This window comes from Gossypium hirsutum, chromosome A09 (assembly GCF_007990345.1).
Source record: "Gossypium hirsutum isolate 1008001.06 chromosome A09, Gossypium_hirsutum_v2.1, whole genome shotgun sequence".
Classification (NCBI taxonomy): Eukaryota; Viridiplantae; Streptophyta; class Magnoliopsida; order Malvales; family Malvaceae; genus Gossypium; species Gossypium hirsutum.
In genome coordinates, this window is record NC_053432.1 from 11,367,756 (window position 1) to 11,382,321 (window position 14,566).

A 14,566-nucleotide genomic window follows, 5' to 3' on the forward strand; every position below is an offset into this window, starting at 1 on the left:
GTGCCATCGTTACTACAATGTACTTGATGGTCATTGTCTCTACAAGACATACTCTAAATTGATGTTATTCTATTTGAAAGAAGTGGGAAGCAAAACCTTCCATGAAAATGATTGGGTCATAATTGTGGCTGCAAGATTATCTTATAGATGATTCAATGTGAAATGTTATGTGATGGAAATGTAGGGCACTATTATAATGAGTTTAGTTACAAGAGTTAAATAGACTTGGCTTTATTTAAGAAATCGAAGGAAAAAAATTCAAAGTGCTAAAGGAAAGTGAACTGCTCTTGCCAAAAATATAATATTCCTAATAGAGTTTCAAATGAAAAGATGTCAGATAAAAAGTGATTTAAAAGGTTATTGAAAGTGTCATAAGGGGAAAAGATTCTCTATTTTGGCATTTGAGTGAAACTTGAATCTTATTTATTGGATTGTGTTAAATTACTAATCTTACAATACATTGATTAGAATTGCCACCATAGTTAAAGCCATGATGTCTGCCATGTAAAAATGCTTTGAAGGAATATTTTTGATTCATCTATGGTATCCGTAACTCGTTTTGGAATATGAGGAGAGATTGAACAAAACATTCGCTTGTTAAACAAAAGAAATGAGAAACAAAAGCAGGTCGTTAATCAAGGATCTTTGGAGGAGCCATAACTTTGGGAAGGAACTTGGAAACTTAAGAGAGCTTATGGACAATAGTATTCACATTTATCCTAGATAAATTTTAAGGACTAAACTTTTTAAGGAGGGGAACGTTGTAACACAACATAATTTTAGTACAGTAAATAGTACTGTTTCGAGAATGTAAATAGTGGAATTTTTGAGAAATTAGAATGAGTTTACTAAATAATTTTATTGGGAAAGGAGATTAGTAAGAACAACTGTGAATTTGAAATTTTGAAAGAAGGATTACATTGAAATTTTTTAAGAAGTATGAGGAATAAAGTGAAAGTTGACCAAGCACAGAAAGAGGAGGGCTAACAATAATTATTTAGTAAAAAAAGACAAGGAGAATATATTAGTAAAAATACTTATTTTGTTTTGCTTTTTTTTAGTTATTATGTTGTTTCGAGTTTTCTTTTATTTTTAAGTTGCTTCTGCTCTATTTTTAGTATCTTAGAGAAAATTTGCGGAATTCTCACTTTATAAGAGTTAAGTTGACTTAGGCGCATTTCAAGCGAATAAATCGCTTAAGGCCACACGAATTGCAAGACGAAAGGTCTAGACCCATGACACTTACGCTAATTTATATCCCTTTTGTATAATATGTAAACTAAGTCAAAATAATATAATGTTTATAATATTTAACCTTTATAAAAAATAATTTTATAAATTGTTCAACACTTTCATAACACTTCTTATAAATGATATAATTTTTTGCCATTACATAAAGAAGTTATAAAAAAAACTATAATATTTTTTACGAATAAGTATACTACTTTTATAATATATAGCATTGACACATAAATAAGTTATGTTCATAATTTGTCATAAATATTTATATATAACTTTTATGACATGTAAATTATTTTCTTATAATAAAATTTTTGGTCAAAACTTTAGAAATTTTTTAGAATTTAAATATTATATATTGTTATAACTTTAAAAAATATATAAATTATTTTTATAATATTTTTTAAGATTTATAATATAAGAAATTTTCGGTCATAACCATTTCAAATACTCAAACATTTCATGCTTATAATAATAGAATTTTATTACTTGCATAAAAATAATTTTTTAAAAATCAGATTTGAGTGTAATTACTTGTGTAATTATTTCAATTCTCACATTAAAAAGTGTGATTAGGGTGTTTCAATTATACCTAACTTGATGGGAGTCACCAATTACAATGGTTACCCAAGCATACCATCCTTGTGTAGTTACAAATAATTACACTCAAATCTAATTACTAGATAAATTTTCAAACATTACCTAAATTATAAGATAATACACTCTTAAATGCGCTTAATGTTTTTCTAATTATTGCAATAATAATAATATCAACTAAACTAAGATTCAATTAATTTAACTAACACTATTTTCAATTTATGCTTAAATGAATATTTACTATACATGGAATAAAATTTATATTATCATTTATAATTATTATATGTAGTATAAAATATTTGTGTTTAGAGGTTGACATTGGGGTTTAATGTTTTTAATCACTTTGAGATAAATATTAAATAATATAATATTTTTAATTATTATATAAAAATAAAGTATTAAATAATTATTTGTATATGGGTCGCATTACGTCAAGCTTGGAAATGTTTATCCAAGGCCTATCTGTTTGGGCTGGGCAAAAATCGGTGGAATTCCATCAAATCGACTGAACTGAATCCAATCAATTCAGTTTTTTCAGCTGAATTTGAATGGTTTTGATTTAAGATTGGTTTTGAAAATTGGTTAATACGATTTAATTTTGGTTTTGAATTTGCAAACTGATTTAATCGATTTTAAATACATATTAAATATAATATGTTTAAACCCAAACCCAACATATTATTATCAATCAAATCCAAATTCAAGCCAAAATTAAACTTTATTTAAAACCAAAACTTAATAAAAATTGAACAATAAAACGAGAAGTTATCAAATTAAACTAATCCCTAAATTCCTAAAATATTAACTAAATATCAAATATTTTGTTTTTAGGTACAGATTGTAAAAAAAAGAACTTGTTGAAAGTCGGTTTTATGTACCAAAACAATTATAATTTCGGTTTGGTTCAATTGGTTTGGTTGGTTATCCAACCAAAAAAGTCAATTGGTTTCCCTGGTTTCTCCTTCAACTCCGTTGATTTCAGTTTTTAGAGAAAAGATAAGTCATTTAAGTCAGTTTTCCTGCACCGACCCAACCAATTTCACAACCCTACTAGTAGTTTCTGAAATAGACTTTTTTTCTCTTCTTGCTTAAGCTCATATCTTACATCTCGTACTTTATCCAAATCATTTGAAATTTGGTGTAAATTTTTGTACTTAAATAGGTTACCCAATCCTAAAATGTATATTTTTAGGGAATCATTAGTAAGGCATGGTCAGTGAATTTTTGCTCACATTGAACTTTTGACTCAAAACTTGACTAATCCATTTTGACTTAACTTGATTCGAACTCTTAAAAAAAAAAATTCATCCGAACCTAAACTTAAAATTTAATAGGAGACCTACTCTGACTTGACCCATCTGATTTTAATTTAATTGGTTTATTTATTTTGTTTTGAAGTAAATAAGATTACATTTTTAATTGTTTTTTTTATATTGAAGCAAATAATTTTTATTTTATTTTAGACTCAAAACTCAATATTTTTAGTTATTTATTAAAAGCAATAATTTAATATATGTTAGGGGAATTGTTTTATAAATATCTTGAGACAAGGTTGGACAAGATGAATTTACCTCAAACCCAATTTGATTTGATAAATTTTTTTCTAATTCCACTCCACTCGACTCGCCCGAACACTACTTTCTAAAAAAAAATCTGACCATAACAAATCGGGTCAAGTCGAAACCCATCAAATTCAAGATTTTTTATCATCCCTAATCACCAGTTGGAATTTTAATCAATTAAATAAATCTTTCTACCTTTATTTTAAATCAAATTATTCTTTTTAATTTTAAATTAAATTTTTTAATTGGATAAACAATAATATTTGAATAAATCACATATTCTGAATAAATAACGGTTAATATTTGAAGCACTTACTATTATAAAAATATATATTTGATACATTAATGATGTATAATTTTATGCACAATTAATTAAGGAGATCATCATTGTAAGGCCTAAATTTTGCCCGGGCCCATATAAAAAAAACCAAAAATTATAAAATTAAATAAATTAGTCCAGTCCATTTACATACTAGCCCAAATCACATTTACACTTATAACCCAAATTACTAAATAAACTCTTTAAGCCCAATTTTAACCCAAACCCAAATTGAGACTGCGCTAGCCCAATTAAATAAGCCTAACCCAAAACCTACTGGCCTAATAACCCCAACCCAAATACTTGGACCCAATGGTCCAATCATGGACTCAGTAACCCAATTCCAAGACTGGCCCAAATGGCCCGGGAAAATTGAATCTTCTAGAAACCCTAGGGTTTCCCTTGTTACTAGGTGCCGCAGCCTCCGTACACCCCAGGCACGGCCCTCTTACGGCCTCCGTACACTTCCATATTAGTCGAACCAGCGAGAAGGAATGAAGCAATAATAACAAAATCAAATAGTAGTATAGCAGGAAAATAAAATAGATTTGATTCTTTTTCCATTTCTTTGATATTTTATTAGATTTGGCTATAAAAGCCAAATGAAAAACACTGTGTAAACCTTATGCATACACGCAATACAGATAAAAAAAGTAGCAAAAAGAAAAATAGTTTATTCGAAGGTATATTTCCTTGTTTTTTAGCCTACGCACATCGAATATAGCGTACATACATATATAGTTATAGAAAAAATACCATTCTTTTACCTTTTTGGGCGATCGGTAGAGAGGAAACCGAATCATTTTCTCGATTCCTTTCAGCCGTCGTGAGATTTCTGGGTGTTGTGATTGCAGATATGAGTCGGAGGAAGGAAATAGGTCGAAAAGGGCCCTTGGTTGGGTCTCGAACGTCACGTACGACAGCGTACGGCCATGGCCCGATGATCGGAGCTTGGTCAGAAGTCAGAGCTCAGAGGGCTAGGGAGCAACGAGTACTCTCTTTTTTATTTTATTTTATTTTTTATTTTTAAAGCAGAAATGAAGATTTTTTAAAAAAATTTGGTTTTTATAGGAATTACCAAACGACACCGTTTAGGCCCAAATTTTAAAACATTTAAATGACGTCGTTTCACGCTAAAATCATGCTACCCGACCCGCTGGCCAGGGATCAGCCTGTTTTCTTTGTTTTTGGAGTATTTACACCCCTAGTCCCTCCACTTTTTCACCTTTATTTACTTTAATCCTGTTCTTTTCTTTTATTTTTTTAATTTTGCCCACGTCTTTTGTCCTTGGTTCATTTGGATCTGCATCAAAGCGCTGCATTTTGTGAGCTTGGGGTTATTGCCTGATCAGTCCCTTTCCTTTGTGCGCGCTTTCCATTTGGATCCTTATGCGGTTTTAATATTTAGAATTTATACATTTAATTCTATTTTGATTTTAATTTAGTTCTTTCGTGTTAATATCATTGTATTATTAAATTGATTAATTTAATACTTAATTTTTTTTATCTTTTTTTCTTCGTTTATTCCCTTATTATTATTTTTCTAATAAATTGTTTTTATTATATATATATCTATTATTATTCTTATCATTGCCATTTCATTATTTATTTATTCCCTTAGGTATACCTTTACATATATTTTCAAAATTAAATTATTATTATTATATTTATTTTATATTTGTTTACCTTAAAATTTTTATATACATTCATTTATCTTACCATTCATTTTAAATCATTTTTACATATTATTTATTTTAGCTTATTTTAATGTAATGATTATTAAAATTTGTTTTACTATTTATTTAAAATAATTTTATATGCACTATTTATTCTAAACGTTTATGTTTATTTTCTATTATTGGTTATATTGTTTAATTCATCTTAAAATTTTGGTAGTGTGAATATTGGAATAATGTATGTTGAAAGACTATTTGCCTTGTGTGTCGCAATTTGAATTCATTACTTTTATATTGTTCATTTGTACCATATTCGATTATTTATGCTTTTCAACACCATGATTCATTAATGCTTTTGTAATGTGTTTTGGCAAGATAATATGTCATCATTCTTATGCATGTTGTAATTTTTTTTTTACTATGAATGGCCATTTGAATGTTTTAGTCCAATCAATTATCTTTTAATTAAATCATCAGCTCTTTTTATTTTTTTAAATGGTGATGAAAGGAACCTTTCGAGAACAAGGCAATATTTTGTGTTTGGGAAATTCGAGAAATCGTGCCCTAACGTGCTGGGTTTCAATTATTCGTTTCTGCCAAATGACTAAATACACTTTTTAAAATTCCGTCTGTGTTTTCTTCAATTAATAAAGCAAGGCAATATTTCGTGTTTAAAAATTCGAGAAATCGTGCCCTAACGTGCTGGATTTCGATTTATCGTTTGACCAAATAACTGGATATCCTTTTAAAATTTCAATGCACGAATTTTGGAAATCCTTAGATGATCTTGGAATTGAGGGTTTGAAATATCGTATCGTAACGTGCTGGATATAATATTTTATTTCTTCGGAATAAGAGAATCTCAATATCCACTTCGAGTTATCCAATTTTTTTAAAAGGGATTGTATTTTGAAATCTTTTCAAATTTTCAACATTAGGATATTAATTAGTCAATTAGGTACCAATTTTGGGCGTTATGAGGGTGTTAATCCTTCCTCGTACGTAATCGACTCCTGAACCCGTTTTCTTTCATTTCATAGGCCAAAATCAATGTTTTAATAAAACAAAATGTTTTATTATGTGATTCGATCACAGCTAAACAAAAAGGATTGGTGGCGACTCCATATTTCATTTTAAAGTCGATCCCCGTTTTTCAAAATAAAAAACGGGTTTCAATATCTTGGCGACTCTACTGGGGTCCAACAAGAGAGTCAAACCGTAAAATTGATTATTTTCTTTCCTTTTGTCAAAAATTGAAAATTTGATTTGAAAAATCATGATTCTTTTGTTGCATTTGTTTGTGAACTTTATGATTGTTGTGGTTTGAGTCTCGTAGAATACTCTTGCATTACATTGCATGACTGTTGCGGTTATACCTTTTAAGTGGGAGTGAGAAGCTATGCCTTCGTGAGGTTTTCACCTCCGCATGGGCTAGTAGATTGCTTTCGGGATACATCCGTACCTATGTCTTCGTGAGATTTTCATCTCCGCATGGCCATAGGGAAATGTATTCCCCTGAACTGAACTCGATCCATATGAGCTTATAATAGTTGATGATTAAGGAATCTACTGGTTCAGGTACCCTTTTTCTTTAGAACTGAGCCTCATATAGTGAACCCTAGAAACTCAACCTAGGTAGAGTTATGCTAAATTCTAGCGGTTACCCAAATAAGTGTTTGACTATTTTCTGTTTGCTTTGAATTTTATCATTTGATACTGACTTGTGTTTTTTGTTTTCGTTGTGATTGCAAGACATTGCATATTTAAAGAGGTGTCGATTTGTATTCGGTTACTAAGTTAGAAGGCTTACCACGGAGAATGAATTTCTTGATAAAATAGAGGATAACGCGACTGTCCGTATATAGTCAGAAATTAGAGGAAGGGGATAGTCTAGCTGCGGGGTATACATCGGAGTTGTGGGACTTCACCCGTATCAGTGTGACACTAAATGAGCTTCAGGAATTGAAAGATATATGGGCCCATTGGGATGATGTGACTAAGTAGTTGTTCTACCATAATTATGACGATCTACCCTATCTGCTCGACATCAAGGAGGACAAGCATTTGTTTCGGGCTATGGCTCAGTTTTGAAACCCTGTCTATAGTTGTTTCACTTTCAGGAAGGTGAACTTGGTACCCACTGTTGAAGAATATACTACATTGCTTCGTTCTCCAAAGATCCAAGTCGATAAAGTTTACTCTAGGGCCGCTAATGTCCCAACTTTTGTGAAGAAGTTAATGAATATTACCGGGATGAGTGAAGATTGAGTTACGGCCCGAATTCAACAAAAAAAGGGATGGTAAATTCATTCCTTGGGTGAATTTTAAGGACCTGATCTTAGCACATCTAGATGTAAAGAAGAAAGTTGACATCTTCACCTTGAGTATTTATGGTTTGGTAACCTTTCCTAAAGTTTTAAGGCATATAGATGAAGCAGTCACCGATTTATTTGATCGACTTGATAAAAGGGTCACACTGGTACCTGTAATTCTAGCCGAGACGATCAGATCTTTAAGCATGTGTTGAAGGGTAAGTGAAGCCAAATTTATTGGATACGCGTAGCTATTATTGGTATGGTTTCATGGTCATTTCTGGAAGGTGGACAAAGTCTCTTACCGAGTCTTCTCTGAGAATTATTCCCCATTAAAAGAGGAAGCATGTACGCAAAGGAGGGACGACATTTCAGAGGAAAGGTGGATGACAATTCTTCAAAATCTTAAAGAGGAGGATGTTGAATGGAGAGCCTTTTGGATGGTCCCCGATGAGATCCTTTATCGGTGTGAGTGTTTTGATTGGGTACCTTTGCTTGGAATTTGAGGAGCTGTTGGATGTGCCCCTTTGCTCGTATTAAGGCAGTACAAATCAAGATAGTTTATACCAGTGGCATACGGACTAGCTCAATGTGAGTTCTCGTATAAGGGGGACAATTATAAGAAAAAAGTTTGTAACACCCCGAACCCGAAACCGACACCGGAGTCGAACACGAGGTGTTAACTGGCTTTAACCCCTTACAAAATTTATTTTCCAGACACTGCCCAATCCGTGTACTAGTCGTTTTAAAAATCATATCTTGAGTTTCGTAACTCGAAAATCAGTTTCGTAATTTTTCCCAGAAACTAGACTCATGTGCCCATCTATGTTTTTTTTTCTAGAATTTTTGGTCGGGCCAATTAGTACAGTTTATTAGTCAAAGTCTCCCCAGTTGCAGGGGTCGACTACACTGACCTTTGCCCATTACGACTTGGATATCTCCCTGCACGGGGCTCCAATACTGATGCCGTTTGTTTCTATGAAAACTAGACTCAGAGAGGAATCTGTACATATATGGTAAGACCCCTAATTATATCTGGTTAATTTGTAATGAATTTCCAAAGTCGGAGCAGGGAATCCAGAAACCGTTCTGGTCCTGTCCCACAAAAATCTGATTATCTCTTAATATACTGCCCATATGATCTTTTCGTTACTTCCTCATGAAAACAGACTCATCGAGCTTCGATTACATAATTTATTCATCAATTAATTCCACTCCTACTATTTTTAATGATTTTTCAATCTCATGACACTGCTGCTGCCAGCATCTGTTACGAAAGTAACTAGGTCCATTTCATGCCTACCCTTGATCCAACTCAATCGAACATTCGTGCCATTTTCGCATGGCTTAAAGTTTACATGCCAAAGTTCAAACACAACGTAATAGCTTATACATGCCAAAATGTTCTTCTAAGCCAACTAAGAAGAAAGTACCAAAACTTGCTATCCGGTGTGATGACTTCGATGACGGCCCGACCACGCAAAAAATAGATGAGTCCAAGCAACCTATAATGGGTGACAAGGAAACACCGAGTGAGTTTATAACTCAGTAAGTCATAAGCTATGCACTACCATCCATCAATAACATTATCACAAGAGAAAACAAAATGGAACGAGGCTAATTACTCCATCCATTCCGAACCATACCATAGTTCCTCCAACCTATCAATTCAATTTCATATCAATTCATGCATTCACATTCCATATACTCATCAATAGGACATTGAAGCATTTTCATAAATCAATTTATTTTCGTTACAATCAAACGACTAAACGGCCTTTCACCCATCCTACGATAAATTTTATGTACGTGACTTCAAGTATATTTGTCACATAGGTTCAAACTTACCGAGCTCAACACCAAGTATAAGCATAGCACCTATTAGCCATGTACTCAAGACACTTACCCGATCCGCTGTCCGCGATCGACTCAATAGTGTCGCACACATAGTGTCCATAATGATTCACGAATGTATATCGAGTCGGCACACTCAGTGCTATATAATCAACTCGCACACTTAGTGCTACATAATCAAATCGCACACTTAGTGCTACATAGTCAAACTCGCACACTTAGTGCCGCATGGTCAATTCGCACACTTAGTGCATCATATTCATTTCGCACACTTAGTGCAACATAGTCAAATCGCACACTTAGTGCTGTACAATTTAATCCCGCGCACTTAGCGCCAATCTCATGGTCATAAATGGTTATCCCGCACGTTTAGTGCCGAGATCAACAACTCAGTACATCTTACCTCTTTTCTTTCATTCAACAATTTCATCATCACATACGTACATGCACATATATATATATGTATATTTATTCATTCCATTCAGCATCAATACATAAACATTATGACCATTGAAATAATACCAACTACATGCTTAATGACTTACCTCGTGTTGGGTAAGACGGTTCCAACTCGGCTACTCGATAACCTTTTCTTTGCCTTTGCTCGATTCACCTCCTTTAACTCCTTGAGCCAAATCAATAACTTAAAATAGTCATTAATCGACTATTCAAGTATTACTTTCAGAATAATATATATATTGATTTGACTTTCACACACATAGATTATAGTAAGCTTTGTAATAGTCAATAAATAACTCATTGGCAAATTTTCATTAATGTTTACAACAAAATCACATATTCACTACGAGCTGTTTTCCTGAGCAGTAGTCGCTAAATTGTTTATAACTGGAGCTACAAAACTCCAAATCACTAGCCGTTAATTTTCCCTGAATATAGACTCGTATATCTTCCATCCATAAAATTTTCAGAATTTTTGGCTTGGCCAATCAATACCAGATTTTTCTTAAAGTTTCCCCTGTTTCACTGTTTGACTATTCTGACCACTCTTCACTACGAATCAAATTTCTCATTTTACAGAATTCAAAATGTGTTGTATTTGATCTCATTTGAAACTAGACTCATTAAGGAGTCTAAGCATATAAATTTTATCTTATAATCATTTTTGTACAATTTATAATGATTTTCTAAAAACAGAACAGGGAATCTAGTAGTCATTTTGACTCAGCCCCACAATACTTCAAATATCTCAAGATCGGTAACTCTTTTGTTTTCATAGTTTCTTTTGTAAGAAAATAGACTCTTCAAGCTTTAATGGCATAATTCACTCAGCTTCTAATTCAACTCCTACAAATTATGGCGATTTTCCAAAATCACCTTACTGCTGCTGTCCCCAAACAGATTATTACCGAATCAAATACTAACATTAGCATTTCACCTTAATAGCTAGCTTGCCAAGCCTTAATTTAACATATTTTCATTCAATTTAGTCTAATAACGCATAAATGGGTAAATTACATTTTTACCCCTAATATTTCGCACTTTCACAATTTAGTCTTTATTCCACAAAACACAAAATACACAAAGTTTGGTCACACTCCTTAAGGGCCGAATCTTCCTAGTGCCCATATAAGTCCATACATCTCATTTATTTCACCTTTGAGTCCTTCAAAAATTTGTTTTTGTAATTTAGCCCTAACTACTCAAAATCACCAAAAACTTCAACACAAAACATATTAATCTTTAACATATCTTTCACTTTTCATCAACAACTATCAAAAAGCTCAAGCACTCATCAATGGCAAAACACAAAATCATCATCAATCCACAAAATTGAACCATGGGTTTTTAGAACTCAAGTCAACTACTAAAACATGCATGCATCTCAAGAACAACATCAAACATACCTTAGTCTAGCAAACCACCATAGCCGATTTTCTCAAGCTCTTCCCCTTCCTTTCTTTCCTCTATTCGGCCAAAGGTGTTCAAGAATGAACACACATTTTTTTTTGTTTTCTTTCCTCAACTCACGGCAACAAGGGGGGGTATGAATGAGACCATTTTTTTTCATCACCCTTCCTTTTCATTGTTTAATTCCTTTCTTTAATTTATTTTAATTATCATGCTTAATATTTTATTTTCCTTACCATACATCACTAACACAACATGTTGGTGACATGTTTCCACCCATAGCATGGCCGGCCACTACATATTAGGGAGGGGGAATTTGACATGCAAGTCCCCTTTTTCTTCCACATGCACTAATAGGTCCTCATGCATTGACCTATCACATTTTAAAATTTTTCTCATATAAGTCCTATTGACTAAATTCGCATGCAATCGACTAAATCGAAGCTTGAAATTTTCACACATTCATTATTACATATTCTAGATAATAAACATCACATTCAAACCTTTCGGTGACTCGGTTTAGCGGTCCCGAAACCACTTCCCGACTAGGGTCAATTTTGGGCTGTCACAAAGTTTGAGAGGTTTCTGATGCTTGAAAGCAGACCCGCTAGATGAAGAGGTTGGCTGTTGGTTCAATGACGACTCCTGAGTATAATGGTTGGTTTAGTAAAAGGGTCAATGGTAATATTCTTGAGTCAAATTTGGAGGGTGCTCAATCTATAAAGGAATACTTGCAAGTGGTCCCATCAGAGTTAGAGATCATAAGGCAAGACTTCGAAAAGAAGAATTTCGAGCTCGAGAAGAGGATTGAGTAGTTGGAGGAGGAAAACATGAATTTGAGATTAGACGTGGATGTTCAAAAGTTAGAGACCGAGAAGTTAAGAAAAGGGAAAAATAAGGCCGAGGAAGTTTTGCATAGTTTGAAAATAGATTATAAGAAGTTACGTCTATCGATGAGAACTGTTGGGTTGGTGAAAACTTCAGAGTAGTGGCATCAAGAGATTCGAGAGGAAAATATCAAAGTTGATCAATGAAAAAGGAAATTTCAAGAGGCTCAAATCGAAATGACCCTAAAGAGGAGTTTGTCAGAAAGCCGAAATGAACAGGGCGAATTAAAGGCTAGAGTAGCGAAACTCGAGAAATCTCTTTATTAGTACTGAAATCGTAATTCCACGATGGAGTTGAGAGCAAGCTTAAACAAGATGGAGGAAATGAAAGGAAAATAGAAAAATTAGAGGCGACATTACAGAACTGTGAAATGTGGATTGAGTTCCTTGAAGCAAGTGAAGAACGTTGGAAGGAATAGCTTCACTATTCTCAAAATCAAGTCAGAAATAGAGATTACAATATGGGAGAAGCCGTGGCTCAGATTCGGGAGGTAGCCGATCACTTGCAGAATTTGACGGTACAGGCAGGTATACTGAGTGTGAAGTATGAGTTGGAGTCAGACCGGGGGCAGGAGCTAGCTTCATTGCTTAGGAAAATTAAAACTTTGAGCATTAGGGCAAAGCCTTATTTGTAGCCTGTTTTATGTAAAGAATTTTGTTTGCTAGTAAAGTTTTCTAAATGGAATTGAATCAGAATCGACACCTTTTTTTCATTCATTTCATGCATCTGCATTATATTACATCATATGCATTAAAGTCAACCAAAAGATCCTAATTAATTAAAAATTATTTCAATTAATCTATAAACCGACAAAAACTTACATCATTATGGTACTCGAGCAAAAACAAAAAAACATGGACCAAAGATTGGAAAGGCTTGAACAACTGCAAAGAGAGATGCAAGACCAGTTACAGATGCAAATGCAAGATCAACTAGCTAAGATCCAGCAAAATATGAGGAAACAAATGTTGAAGTCCCAAAGAAACATGATGACTCAATTGACCCAATTGCTGGCTAGGGGAATAGATAAAGGAAAAGGCCCCATAGGCAATGTTGGGGAGAATTATGAAGACCCTCAATATCCTCCGGGTTTTACTCCAACACATACATAAACACAACCTGAGATAAACCTATAGAGACCATATGTTACGATCAGGCCTCAACAGTTTCAGGCCAGAGCTTCAATACCAATGAATTTCCAAGTTGGCTTAGGCTCTAACCCAGGAGATAACCCAAATAATCTAGTTGTTCTTGATTTGGATGAAGTTGTGGAAGGGGAAAGGGCAAGGACAGAATCACAAAAGCAGTTAGAGGACCGATGTAAATGGCTGGAGAAAAGTTCAGGGCAATGGAAAGCACTGATAGTTATCATGGAATCGACGCTAAAGATTTGAGTTTGGTCCTAGACTTAGTACTTCCTTACAAGTTCAAAATGCTAGAATTCGAGAATTATAACTGGAATAGTTGCCCTGAAGCTCATATTACCATGTTCTACAGAAGAATGACTGGGTATGTTAACAATGATCAACTACTGATCTATTGCTTCCAAGACAATTTGGTGGGGGGAGCATCCAAATGGTACAATCAGCTGAGTCGTACCAGGATTAATTCATGGAGAGATTTGGCACAAGCATTCATGAAGCAGTATAGCTATGTGACGGATATGACCCTTGATAGGATTACTCCACATGTAACACCCCGTACCCGAGACCGTTGCCAGAGTCGGACACGAGGGGTTCACAGACTAAATTCGCTTACTATTGCAGTCCATTTTAAAAATTTCCAGGCAGTTGGCTAACTGCGTCACTGTCACCTTAAAAATCATATCTTGAGTTTCACAACTCGAAAATAAGTTTCGTAATTTTTCCCTGAAACTAGACTCATATACCCATCTACATATTTTTTTCTAGAATTTTTGGTCGGGCCAATTAGTACAGTTTATTAGTCAAAGTCTCCCATGTTACAGGGATCGACTACACTGAACTTTGCGCATTACAACTTGGATATCTCCCTGTACAGGGCTTCAATACTGATGTCGTTTGTTCCTATAGAAACTAGACTCAAAAAGGAATCTATGAATATATGGCATGACTTCTAATTATCTCTGGTTAATTTATAATGAATTTCCAAATTCGGAACAGGGAATCTAGAAACCGTTCTGGCCCTGTCTCACGAGAACCTGAACATCTCTTAACATACTGTCCACATGATCGTTTCGTTACTTTCCTATGAAAATAGATTCATCAAGGT

General features: G+C 33.6%; 1 long non-coding RNA gene across 1 annotated transcript; it reads right to left on the reverse strand.

The window, feature by feature from the left end:
* Positions 1-3,816: 3,816 nt before the first annotated feature.
* LOC107888719 (uncharacterized) lies at positions 3,817-4,756 on the reverse strand. Its single transcript, XR_001681474.2, has 2 exons — positions 4,485-4,756; positions 3,817-4,181 (listed from the first exon to the last, which is right to left on the reverse strand). It is a non-coding gene; the product is annotated as an uncharacterized lncRNA (long non-coding RNA).
* Positions 4,757-14,566: the final 9,810 nt, after the last annotated feature.